General features: G+C 39.4%; 1 protein-coding gene across 13 annotated transcripts in view; it reads left to right on the top strand.

Moving 5' to 3' along the window:
- The window catches only part of TRPM3 (transient receptor potential cation channel subfamily M member 3), a 797,690-nt gene that overhangs the window by 521,274 nt on the left and 264,129 nt on the right, over positions 1–12,287 (top strand). The window lies entirely within an intron of this gene.

Raw genomic sequence — 12,287 nt, 5'->3', positions numbered from 1 at the left:
AGTGACATTGGTTTAAAAAAAAAAAAAAAGCAACTCATCATTCTGGTCCAATTGACCAATTAGGGCTTTCACACTTGTCATACTGCACTTGCACAATTGTTGACATTATTTTTCATCGTATGATGGTTATGGGAAAGAAACATGGTGCTTGATAGACTCTTGTAATATCTCTGCCTCCAACCAAATTAAAGTCTGCATGCACACATGAGTCTAAATATGTGTATTTAGATACATAGGTAAAATGGAACAAACCCAGTGTGTGGTGATAAGAAATAAATGAGTTGATACTTAAAAAGCAGATGTCTAAACACAGATAACCAGATAGCAAGAAAATACGAGATTTGTATGAGCTGCCTCACTTCTCTGTGACATAAATCATATGAGAATCGTAACTACTGGAAAAAGGAACTTATGGTTTGCTAACAGAAGTTTTTTCTTGTCATTTCAGATATAATCCCTTCTGTAATATTTCATAAAAAGAAGGCATTAATATTGACATAAATACTATAGCATTAAATTATACTGATTGGGTTTGCATCAAATGTCCATTGCAAATGCTCTTTAAAAATGCAACAGGAAGCATTTTTTATACTTCTTTGTCTTATATTGTTTCCCACTATTTTATTTGCACTTTAGATGAGGAACAATTGTAGTTAGGAGTCATTTTGTCATTGAACAATTAACTCTTCAGAGATCTTTCCAGATTTTAAATCATCCTCGCCTTTCCTTCTGTAACTTCAACACTGAAGTTAGGAAGAAAACTATGCATGTGACATAATTTGCACTTGATAAGACCTGGACCAAGCTAAACTAAGTCACCAGAATTCATGTTCTCAGCCCTCTCTCTTTCTAAGCAGGAGCCCAATCACCTACATGGAGGTGATGTGTTTAAAGAAATCCAAATGACAGAAGTTAGGCGGTCTATATTGGTAAACTCTAGGCAATTATAGATCTCCAAGAGGAAGGAAGGTCCTCTTTGTTTTGGTTTTATTTCCTCCAGGTTATCGGTTAAAATGTTTACACCTTATGAATGAAAGCAGAAGTTCTCCAACGGCCTCTACCACCACAGCTATTTCTTCCTCAGTGGTCCCCACTTCCTCCTTAAGCCCTTGTCTCCATCTCTCTCTGAATTTCAGGTAGTTAAGGTGGTAGAAATAAGCCCTTGAGACCTGAGGCTGAGACTGGATGGTTAGGGTCAACTGGATGCGTTTGTTATGCAACATCAAGTAAGGGCACTAGGCAATGGGAGGGAAATGCAGACAAGTTAATTGTTGTTGATTACTGTAATTGTGAAGCCAATAATAGAGGAATTCCTAAAACCTAGAACTCCTTGGGAGTTCTCTTTGTAACAATTCCACCAAAGGTGCTAATGCAGCTCCTACCCGAGTCAGTGCTTTTCACAGATGATGTGAGGTATAATTTAGAACTATTAAAGGAAAGGAGAAACACTAAAGTGAAAATAGCTCTTGGGCTGGTTTGGGAGTGGGGTGGTTTTACTTAGTATAGGCTGCTTATGAGTAGTTTGGTCACTTGTTCTTACTGGTGTTAACTCTGGTTAAGGACTGAATGCAACTTAAATGTTCCGAAATGTTGATGGCTCTAAGTATAACGCTATAGGTCGATAGCACACATGTTTAATTTTATTTCCATTACTCTTGGTGAGTCAGTGACAATATATGGATTTAAAAAAATACTTATTCTCTGGTAACCTTTAAATGTCAAATTTTAATTTATTTGCACAGATGTTATGACGGACCAACTTGTGCTTCACCTATGCTATGTGTTAGTGACCTGGGAAGAAATAAGATCAGGTCTTTGCAATCTAAGGGAAAGAGATGGGCAAAATTTGGGTTTCAGGACAAGTTTGAAGAAGTTCTAGGTAGCAGCAAAAGTAAACATGTGGTACACAAGGAAGGAGTTGAGATAATTAGGAAAATCCAGAAAAACTTGAGAGAAAATGAATACTGAGTTAAGTTTGAAGGAGTCAGTTTTTCCTGGGCAAGAAAGCAGAAAAGAAAAGATACTGAAGGCCTGAGAAAAAAAGGAAAAGCAAACGTACAGAGGTGTGAATGGGCTAATGTGGTGAAGAGGGAGGGTCATCGAGGAGTTTAACAGTAGACAAGGCCGGAAATGTGGTTTGCAGATAAATCACGTAGGTGTTTGAACTCCATGATAAAACATTTGTACAACAGAAGACACCAACCCATTCTTCCCTAAGGTTTAAGAACTGTGGTTTGCAACCAAGGTCAACTTTGCCCTAAAGGGACATTTTGCAATGACTAGAGACAGTTGTGGTGGTTATAATTGGAGCTGACGATGCTACTGGTTTCTAGTGGGTAGAGGCCATGAATGTTGCTAAATGCCCAACAAGGACAGGACGGCCCCCCTCAACAAAGAATTATTCAGCCCCAGATGCCAATAGTACCGGGGTTGAGAAACTTGGGTTTAAGAAGATATTTCTATGGCACTCATTGGCGAGGTGGAAGAGGGGCTGAGGGCAGAGAGGCATTGAGAAAATTATAGTCACAGGGTTGGGGTGTGATGACAAGACTGAACTAAAGTAACAGCCATGTGTTTGGCACATTTTAAGTAATCATAAGCAGCCAACTTTGAGAAACTCCAATCCCAACCAGTGACCAAGAGGAAACATTAGCAGTCGTATCTCAGAGAGTAGTTGACAGAATTGTCTGTGGTTTAAAATTTGAAATGCTGGAGACCCACCCTCACCGACAGATGCAGAACCTGTGAGCGAGGGACCATCATGCACATTTTCCACAACTCCTGGGGTAATCTTCAGTTGGAGTTCGACCTCAAATCCTTGATTCCTAAACTTGTTTTCTAATCTGTCAGAATGCTTACAATGATCTCCAGGATTGTCCTGATTTTTTTGATCACTTATATTAGAATAATATTTGGCCCCCATCTCTGTGAAGTAGGGACATAAATACATTTAAGATGTTCGAAAAAACAAAGGCATAGCCATGTCTTCTGTATAAAGGAACAATTTGGGGCATTTATATAAAATGCCACATCTCTCCAGAAGTAAGGCACACCTTTGCTTCATTTTGCATGCACACTTTGTCCCGTGCTGGGGCCATTACTAGTCCTGCCTCTCACATGCCTGGTCAGCACATTCTCAGATGAATGGTTAATTCAGTTCTGCATGCTTTCACCAGGTCACTGCATCCCAGGGAGAAATTAGACATTTGTCTTGTTGGCTTCTGGGGTATCCTATACTTTTCTACCAAGAACACATGCCAACATGTTATCAGGGTTCTCTCTGGGTGGGAGTCAGGGCTAGAAATAATGTGTATTTTCTTTTGCTTGTATAACTATTTCCCAAAAGGCCCTCATTGATTCAGCACAACTTTTGTACTACAAAAAGAATATACAAAACGAGTTGTCAAAAAGCATTTGATGAGTTTGCATTTGGACCCTGTCCCTGCAAGAGATCATTGTAAACCACACCCTAATACAGATCGACACCCTAGGAAGCCCTTCATTATCAACAGTGGCAAAAGATGGAGACCAAAAAGGGATGAATTTGACAATAAAGATGTGTCCATCCCTATATTTCCTGAGATCCCTAAAATATGTTTTTCAATACAGCCTGGGAAACAACTTGACCAACCATCGAAAGTCAAGTTCCTTTAGATGAGTCCCATTAAGTGAAATGTTGGGACATCCAAGACCCATGGATGTCAGAGCTGACACTGTAATTCCAAATGCAAAATAACAACTAGGATTCCGCCCCTGGTATAAACAGAATGTATCAGCCTCTCTGTACTTATCCTACAAATTAGCCCCTTTCCAGAGATGGAAATAATAATCTTAGAAGCTAGCCAACTCTGCCTTCTACATGGAGGGGGGAGTGTGATCTGATTGGAGTGCACTTAGTGTGGTTGGTATCTAGGTCAGAAGAGTTGGCTACAATAGTTGGCTTTAATACTGGCTTTGCTAGTGGTGTGACCTTGGGCGAGTCATATCCCCACTCCAGATGTCAGTTTCTTCCACTGTGGGGCTCACATAGATGAAATGAGATGCTGCACTTGAGAGCTGGATCTGGGACCTATGAAGAAATAAGGTTTTTGGTGCCTTTTGGCTCATATGATTTCCCTGTTATCTTTCCTAGCTATACTAATAAGAATCACTTGAGTCACTTCGGGAGAGAGGAAATTACTGTGAGCCTAGAAATTGAATGGAATTGGAATGGGAACAAAATCAGGACTATTCTTTCCATCTCTCTGAGTTGTTTTGTTTTTTTTGTTTTTTTTTTTTTGTTTTTAGGTTTTTAAATTTATTTTTGAGAAAGAGAACTTACATGGGAGGGGCAGAGAGAGAGAGAGAGGCTCCCAAGCAGGCTCTACACTATTAGCACAGAGCCCAATGCAGGGCTCAAATTCATAAACCTTGAGATCATGACCTGAGTCAAAATCAAAAGTCAGATGCTTAACCGTCTGAGCCACCCAGGTGCCCCTCTTTCTGTCTTTCATAGAATACCTGATTTCTTTCTCATACACAACATTTCTTCTTCTGACTGCACAAGTCCTATACAGAACTCTGATGATGCATGTGTTCCCCTCCAATCTCTACTGATGCATAGGGGAGGTTGCCTTTTTGGAACTTTGTCTACCTCAAGACTTCTTTGCAATTAGTTCCCCATGGTTCCTGGCTCATTTTTTCTAACTTCAAATTTCCAAGAAAAGGAATATGATTGATCAGCTTCTCTTTGGGGGCTAATCTATAAGTCAATGGTAGTGGCCCACCTATCAATTTTTTGCTGTGGAGTCAGGCACCACCACTGGTCCACTGGACTGTTTTAGCTGTGACCACTGGGGCTGGGTGAGGGGGTGGTGTTGTAATAAAAATCGCCACAGGTGGACAGAGACGCACTGACTGAGAGCTCCAAGAAGTACCCTGGTCTGATTACTTGAGTACTTGACTATAACTCCTGGTTTTAGCACTCCTACATATGTATCCTTTTGAAGTTTGTCACTCTTCTATTCTGTGGTATAGGAAACATACATGTCTAGGGATATCATCTTGGGAAATGGGTCCATGGTTTAAAAGCTACCCAGTGTAGGAAAAAGTCACTACTCACATGAAGGAGCAATATCAGGTTTCATTCTCTTTTGCTCTTTGTACTGTTATAAAGTCACTGGGCACAGTTTCCATGACCTACAGGCAAGCATCCTTGCTAAGTCACATGGTAGAATCTTTAAGGGAGAACTTTGTAATAATTCAATATAGACCTCTTATGACCAACAGTATCAAGTGGGAGACCGAGAAGTGGGTTTGAGTTCACAATCAATTTTAAGGAAAGTGCTATCTCCCAGAATACTCAAAATTGCTTGCCAAGTTTGACATTAGGGTGTAATTCTGAAAAAAATAAACTACCTGACAAGCCAGGGGAGAATAAACCATCAATTCCCGAAGACTTAGTCTCCATACCTGTGGTCTTGCTGATGTTCTAATATCCAAGGATAGAAGAGAGGGAGAGGGAGAGGGAGAGGGAGAGAGAGAGAGAGAGAGAGAGAGAGAGAGAGAAATAGAAAAAAGAAAAAGAAAAAGAAACAAGATTGACTTTGGAAACTCATTTCCAGCCATTTCAAACAGCTTTGGCATTTCCTGTTAAGAAACATTATTTATGTCCAGTCTTCCAGTGTCGCATTTTTCACTGCCTGGTTTGTGACCCTGTTAGAAATATGGTAGACCTAGCAATCCAGGGGAATGAGGACTCTCTCTCTCTCTTTATGCATGCCACCAAATCAACTAAAGTCAGGACTGGGTCATGTTAAGACACTAAGTTAATTTGTCTAGCCAACTGACTTGAGCTAAATGCTCCGTGTGGCCAAGAATCTATCAGATAATAAATCATTTCCCTCATTGATACAATCTCTTTCCTATGTTGACTCAGTCTTTTGGCTACAACAGCAACTTTATATTCCCACTAAGACTAACTTCCCAGAATGTGAAGCCTTGGTGATAATGCTATTCACGAGCATACTTTATGATTATTTAAGATAATTCATTAATTTGATAGGCAAACAGACTGAGTTTCTCAAGAGGCCAGATGCTGTACTAGGTGCTGAGGAATCAGTTGAGAGAGATGGTCTCTGCCCTCCAGGTACTTAAAATCTGGACAAGGGAATGGATGAAAAATTGTAGGGAATGGCGAAGTTGTGACTAAGGTAGAAGGCAGCCTGGTCTGAAGTGAATATTTGTGTTCATGGCTCACGTTTCATGTGACCACATCTTTAATTGGTCTAGAAATGAAGTAATTTGCAGGTGATAGATCTGGGTGTCGCCTGCAAGAAACGCACAGAACACGAAAGGCCATACTCCAGCGGAAACTGCAGAAATGCAGAAATGGTCAAAAGCACCATTGTGATGTCGCCTTTTATTAGCCCAACTGAGGAGATGTAATTATTCTGCTAAGTCTTTGTTTGCTATTTGAGAGCAACAAATTAAACCCCACTAATCTACCTTGCTGGATGGTACTTATCAAACCTAAGAGGCTTCAATTATCAACAGCTTAATAAACTTACTAATCTGCATTAAATGAAATCCTTTGCAAAATCACATTGAAACAATGCTTAAGTCACAATCAGCCTGCCTGGTGTCTACAGCCTGCTGTGGCAGAGCCCCAGAATGCACTGTGTAATCAAATTCCATGTTAACTTAAACTCAGAAAACTCCTAATAGTTGGTCACATGTATGTGTGTGCGTGCTTTTTTTTTAAGTCACATTAATTTATACAGAGTCTTTTTAATCCAAAGAAAATTGACACTTAGGTTTAAGTCAAACAAGAATGTAATATAAAACTGCTTAAATTCTGCCACTGGTTGTACGAAAAACACTTCAAAGAATGTTTTATTTTGCAAAGGACGAGCCAGCGCGGTAGCTAACAAGTCCTCATATGATACAAAGAATTCAGGGTTGTCATCACATTATCAATCCAGACCACAGTCCCTTGGGAGGTAACAAGAGATAGGCAGTATGCTTTAGGTTTGCAAAAGGAGAAACTGAGGCAGTGGAATGCTTTGCGACTGATCATAATCAGAAACACAAGCAGGCTATCGCTTTGCCTCTCTTTTTTTTCCTAAGCATTCTAGGAAAGAAGACTATAAGCAAATCACTAACTGAGTGGTTTAGCATTCACGTGGATGTTCTCCAAATGATTTGTTTTGATGCTTGGCACAGGGACTCAAGGTGATAGTAACAGTGTCTTGAGGAATGCATCGGTTAGGTCTTAAATGTTAAATCATGAGCAGAGCCGTACAGATGCAGGTAGATGTGTGCTTCGAACACAAAGGGAGCCATAGAATTAAACTGAACAAAGCCCTTCAAGATTTTGTCCTCAATCATTTGGACTAATTAATCATATAAACCCGTCCAGGGCATACAGACCTCCACACATATGCAAATACCAACTAACATCCAGCTATTTGGGATTCTCTTGGAACCATTTCATTTTTTTAATACAGAAAATGCAGAACTTTCTGTTTGGATACAACAGAGGCTGGCAAGGACCGTCACTTAAAGGCTATCTAAGAAACAAAAGTTCTGATCTTCTCTGTTATTTTGAATTACACGACTATAATTATTTTTCATATCATCTACATCAGCCTGTATTTTCTATGACTTGAAAATTTTTGAGCAGAAAAGTGGTATAACTTCTAAATTCAGTGGGAAAACATAATTGACGGGCAATTATACTAAACAAATGGTTGGATTTAAATAATGACATCTAACACTAAGAAAAGACTTCTTGTACCTTCAAAATAACATATTGCAATCAAAAGACTTTCTAAGATTTTTTTCCTTAGACTCCAAAAATATGATTTCCAGACATTCAAGAATGATAGTATGGACCCATTGTTCTTCAAATATGTTAGTAAGCTTTAATGCCAACAAAAGGAAGGGTGGAGACTTAATACATTTTTATATATTTCTCTCTTTTCACTGCTTTTCAGTATGTTTTCTGTAATGCAAAATTGGTGAAAGCAGAGCTTGGAGTATGTCTACCAGATCCCAGCAACAACATAAAAAAATGTGTGTGTGTGTGTGTGTGTGTGTGTGTGTGCGCGCGCGCGCATGCCCCTGCGTGGTGTGTGTGAACATGTGATCCAGTAAATCACTCAGCCAATTCAGTGGCAATACTTTAAGACCGATGGGTTCATTTTGCCCAGTATTTTAAGACTTGACGGTTCCATTGGTGCAGAACATGTCAGGAAAACAGAAGAGTAAAGTGTCCATTGATGAACATCTTAAAGAATGCTCCATCCACAGTTGAGTGATCTATTTTCTTGATAACAATATAGTATTATCCACTATTTTCACAAATATTTCTTAAGAGTCTATTAGGGACCAGGCACTGGGGTAAGGGAAGAGAGTAAAAAGGTAAGTAGATATGGCCACTGCCCTAAGTGAGCATGTGAGGATATAAAATAACTGTGCACCATCAATAAGGACAGAAAGTGGTAACAGGCAGGGAAAGAAAAGTACGTACTTGCAGCTCAGGAGGGAACATTTTTCCATTCTGGAGATGGAAAGAGGAGAATAAAGGAAAATTAAAGCTAAATCTTAAGAAGTAGGAAGCATGGGAATAGGTAATTAAATTGAAGCCACCTCCCTGAAATCATAGAAATGGTGAAGGACAAATTTAATTAATTCGAAACACAACAAAAATCATTTAAGTGTCTACTCTGCACCAGCTGTCTGCCAGACTCAGCTCAGATACCTCTCTTGGCCAAAACTGGGTGGTGCCTTACAGTCTGCAAGCTGGTGCCAGCCCCCAACCTGCTTGTGACAAATGAGAGAACGGCAAAAATTGAGAATGAACAACTAGAAATTTTTACAGCAATTCGCCACTACCACAAAGTCCACAGGCATCATCATTTTAGGGCATTTTATAAAAAAGTTTTCAATGGATTGAACACTTACTTTAAATGATCCTTCCCCACAAATCGTTTGAAAAGCATTGCTCTGGAACACAGCATGAACTGAAAAGTAGGGTCTTCGTAAAGTTTTGTACTTCCTCTGCAGCTTAAAAAACATTTGCACATGATTTAGTGTTCAACAGATGTTCTTGAATGCTGATGTAAATTAATTAAGAAATAAGCGAATGCAGGTCTGATGGCCCATTTTCAAATTCTCCCTGTAGTGGTCAGAGTCAGGCTCTAGGTAGCATCAACTTTAATGAAGTGTAATTACCTCCGCAACAAAGCTTTTCTTTACATTTTGTTCTTTTTAATTTTATTCTTTTAGTGTTTATTTATTTTTGAGAGAGAGAGTGTGTGTGAGCTGGGAAGGGGCAGAGAGAGAGAGAGAGAGAGGAACGAAGCGGGCTCTGCACTGCCAACAGAGAGTCCAATGCTGGGCTTGAACACATGACTGCAAGGTCATGACCTGAGCTCAGGTGCCCCTATGTTTTATTCTTAATGGTTGTTGAAAGATTTCTGCCTGAGAACTGTAAGCACAGAGAGCTGTTTTCTCTACCTGGTTCTCCCTTATGAAATGTTGGATTTGTACATTTGTGAAATGCATACCCTCTCTCATAATAATTCACCTTCACATAACTAATTCTGGGATCCCAAGTGGGACAAAATGCATACGTGTGCATTTATATGTATCCCTTACTTTATTACTGTTCTTCATTTACTGGGACCTCAGGGAGGGTCAGTAGTTAACAGTCATGTCCACATCAGTATGACCTGTGGTACTCAAAACAAAAAGAAAAAGGAAAAAGAAATACTTGTTTGAATAAAAGAAAGTGTGTGTGTGAGAGTGTGTGTGTGTATATTTATGACTTTCCTTTGCAGTTACATCATGAGCTAGCAAAAAAGAGGTGTGGCTCCCAAGTTTTACTAAATATTGGGGAAAGGACCGAACATCTCTTGCAAACTTAGGGTTTGGAGTTTAAGTTGGTAGGTGAATCAGGATACTTCATCTCTGCTCCATGATTTCCCAGTCGTTAATGACCTGACTTTACTTACTGAACACTTATTACACTTAGCCCTCATGTGCCAATAGGAATCTTAGATCACATTATTATTTAAATAAATCTGTAAAGAATTGCTGCTTATGAAAATTTACATTTGAAACATTGAAACATTAAATCATCCACAACCCCCTTCACCCAGGTGGTGAATATTATCTGTTCATGTTTCCTCAAAAAGTAGTATTCAAATTAAAGACTAATGACATTTTTACTCTTCTGTCTTTTTATTTGGAGCAGTCATGGATCTGAAAGGAGGTTGGTGTGGCTGGAGGGAGTGAGCGGGGATGAGGGAACTATGCAAGACTGAGGACCAGTTGAGGATCTAGATTTTCTTCTAGAAGTAGTGACAAGTGACAAGCTGGATGATTTGGGGGCCAGGGACTGTCACGAGCCAATTCATTATTTTAAACAGCCATCACTAAAACTGTTCTACATGATACTGCAGTGATGGAGTCATGATACTATGCATTTTGCAAAAACCCAGAGAACTGTGCAACACAAAGTGTGACCCCTGATATAAACTGTGGGTTTTGTTAAGGCAAATGTATCCATATCAGCTCATAAATTGGAACAGATGTAGCACACCGGTGCAAGATGTTAAACAAGATGGAAACCATGGGGGTGGGGGAAAAATGAGACTTCTCTGTACTTCTGTTCAATTTTTCCTCAAACCTAAAGCTGCTCCAAGAAAATCTCTTTAAGAGGGAAAAAGAGATTCATGCTAGATGGACAGCAAGGGGGACAAATTAGGAAGCCAGTACAGTGTATTTTTTTAAATACCTTTATGGGGCACCTGGGTGGCTTAGTCCGTTGAGCATCCGACTCCGCCTCAGGGCATGATCTCGCGGTTCGTGAGTTAGAGCCCCGGGCGGGGCTCTGTGCCGACAGCTCAGAGCCTGGAGCCTGCTTCAGAATCTGTGTCCCCCTCTCTCTCCGCCCCACCTCTGCTTGTGCTCTGTCTCTCTGTCGTTCCAAAATGAATAAACAAAAAAATTTTTAAAAATTAAGAATAAAATAAAATATATTAGCATAGCCTCTTTCAAAAGAATATTGCTATCAGACATTCATTTTGGTAACAAATATTCAAAGATTGGAATTCTCTACATTAGAGTGAGGTGAGGTGCTATGAAAATAGAGGAGAAAAAAGTCATGCTGCCATCCAATGAAACACAAATTGGAGATTAAATCTGTATTTCTGTACTACCTACTGTCATTTTTTTTAATTTTTTTTCAACGTTTATTTATTTTTTTGGGGACAGAGAGACAGAGCATGAACGGGGGAGGGGCAGAGAGAGAGGGAGACACAGAATCGGAAACAGGCTCCAGGCTCTGAGCCATCAGCCCAGAGCCCGACGCGGGGCTCGAACTCCCGGACCGCGAGATCGTGACCTGGCTGAAGTCGGACGCTTAACCGACTGCGCCACCCAGGCGCCCCCCTACTGTCATTTTTTATACCTACTTTTGAATTTGTGTTCATTTCTAATCAAATGAAATTTAAATCAAATTTAAATTAATCACATTTAAATTAATATATTTAGAAAAAGCTAGTATATGTATTTATATCTTCCAAGTCCTAAAATCTTCCATCGAGATTTTATATTATACAAAGATAAGAATAAATGGAAAAGATACGAGCTTTGGTAGTGAGTATGTAAGAGAAGACAAGGACAGTATTTTGAAGCTAGGCCTAATAAACTTGAACCATATTAAAACTTTCGTACAACATAAGCAGAGGCTGAATTTATGTGGATGGTTTTATTTTCTAGCTAACAATCTAGTAATTAGAGAAAGATGGTTATCAGACAGAAATACACCTATGCTGCATTGACTTAACACCTAATAACATCTCCAGAGAGTAATAGGAAGTTTCACATTGACATTGCTGGATCTGTTTGCTTATAACTTACTTCTGATGATGAAAATGAGATTGATTTGATCTCAGTCTCTCCAGTTAAATAATACTTGATTGTTTGGCTTTAGAAAAAAAGTACAAATCATAGGCAGTCTGCATATTCTGATCTGAATGATCACCAAGATTTGATTTATCATTTGGTGGTGGATGAGGGAAGAGAACTGGTCTTGAAAACTCTCCCAATGGCAGAACTAGAAATGTCAAATATTAATTAATTGTAATAATGTCTTAATAATACTTGGAATCTTACTGAAACAGAATTAGAACTTCTCATGTGTGCCAGATTGCTAAACCGGGGGCATTCTTAAGAATGGTTGGCATCTAGTGAGAATTCTTTAAGGGATTATTTATTAATTCAAATCTCCTTATGTA

Source organism: Lynx rufus, unplaced genomic scaffold (assembly GCF_022079265.1).
Source record: "Lynx rufus isolate CCGP_SWC_20201006 ecotype Redwood Valley unplaced genomic scaffold, mLynRuf1.p SCAF_10, whole genome shotgun sequence".
In the NCBI taxonomy this organism is placed as follows: domain Eukaryota; kingdom Metazoa; phylum Chordata; class Mammalia; order Carnivora; family Felidae; genus Lynx; species Lynx rufus.
Note: the sequence above shows the minus strand (reverse complement) of the source record. Positions and strands in the feature narration are given on the sequence as shown.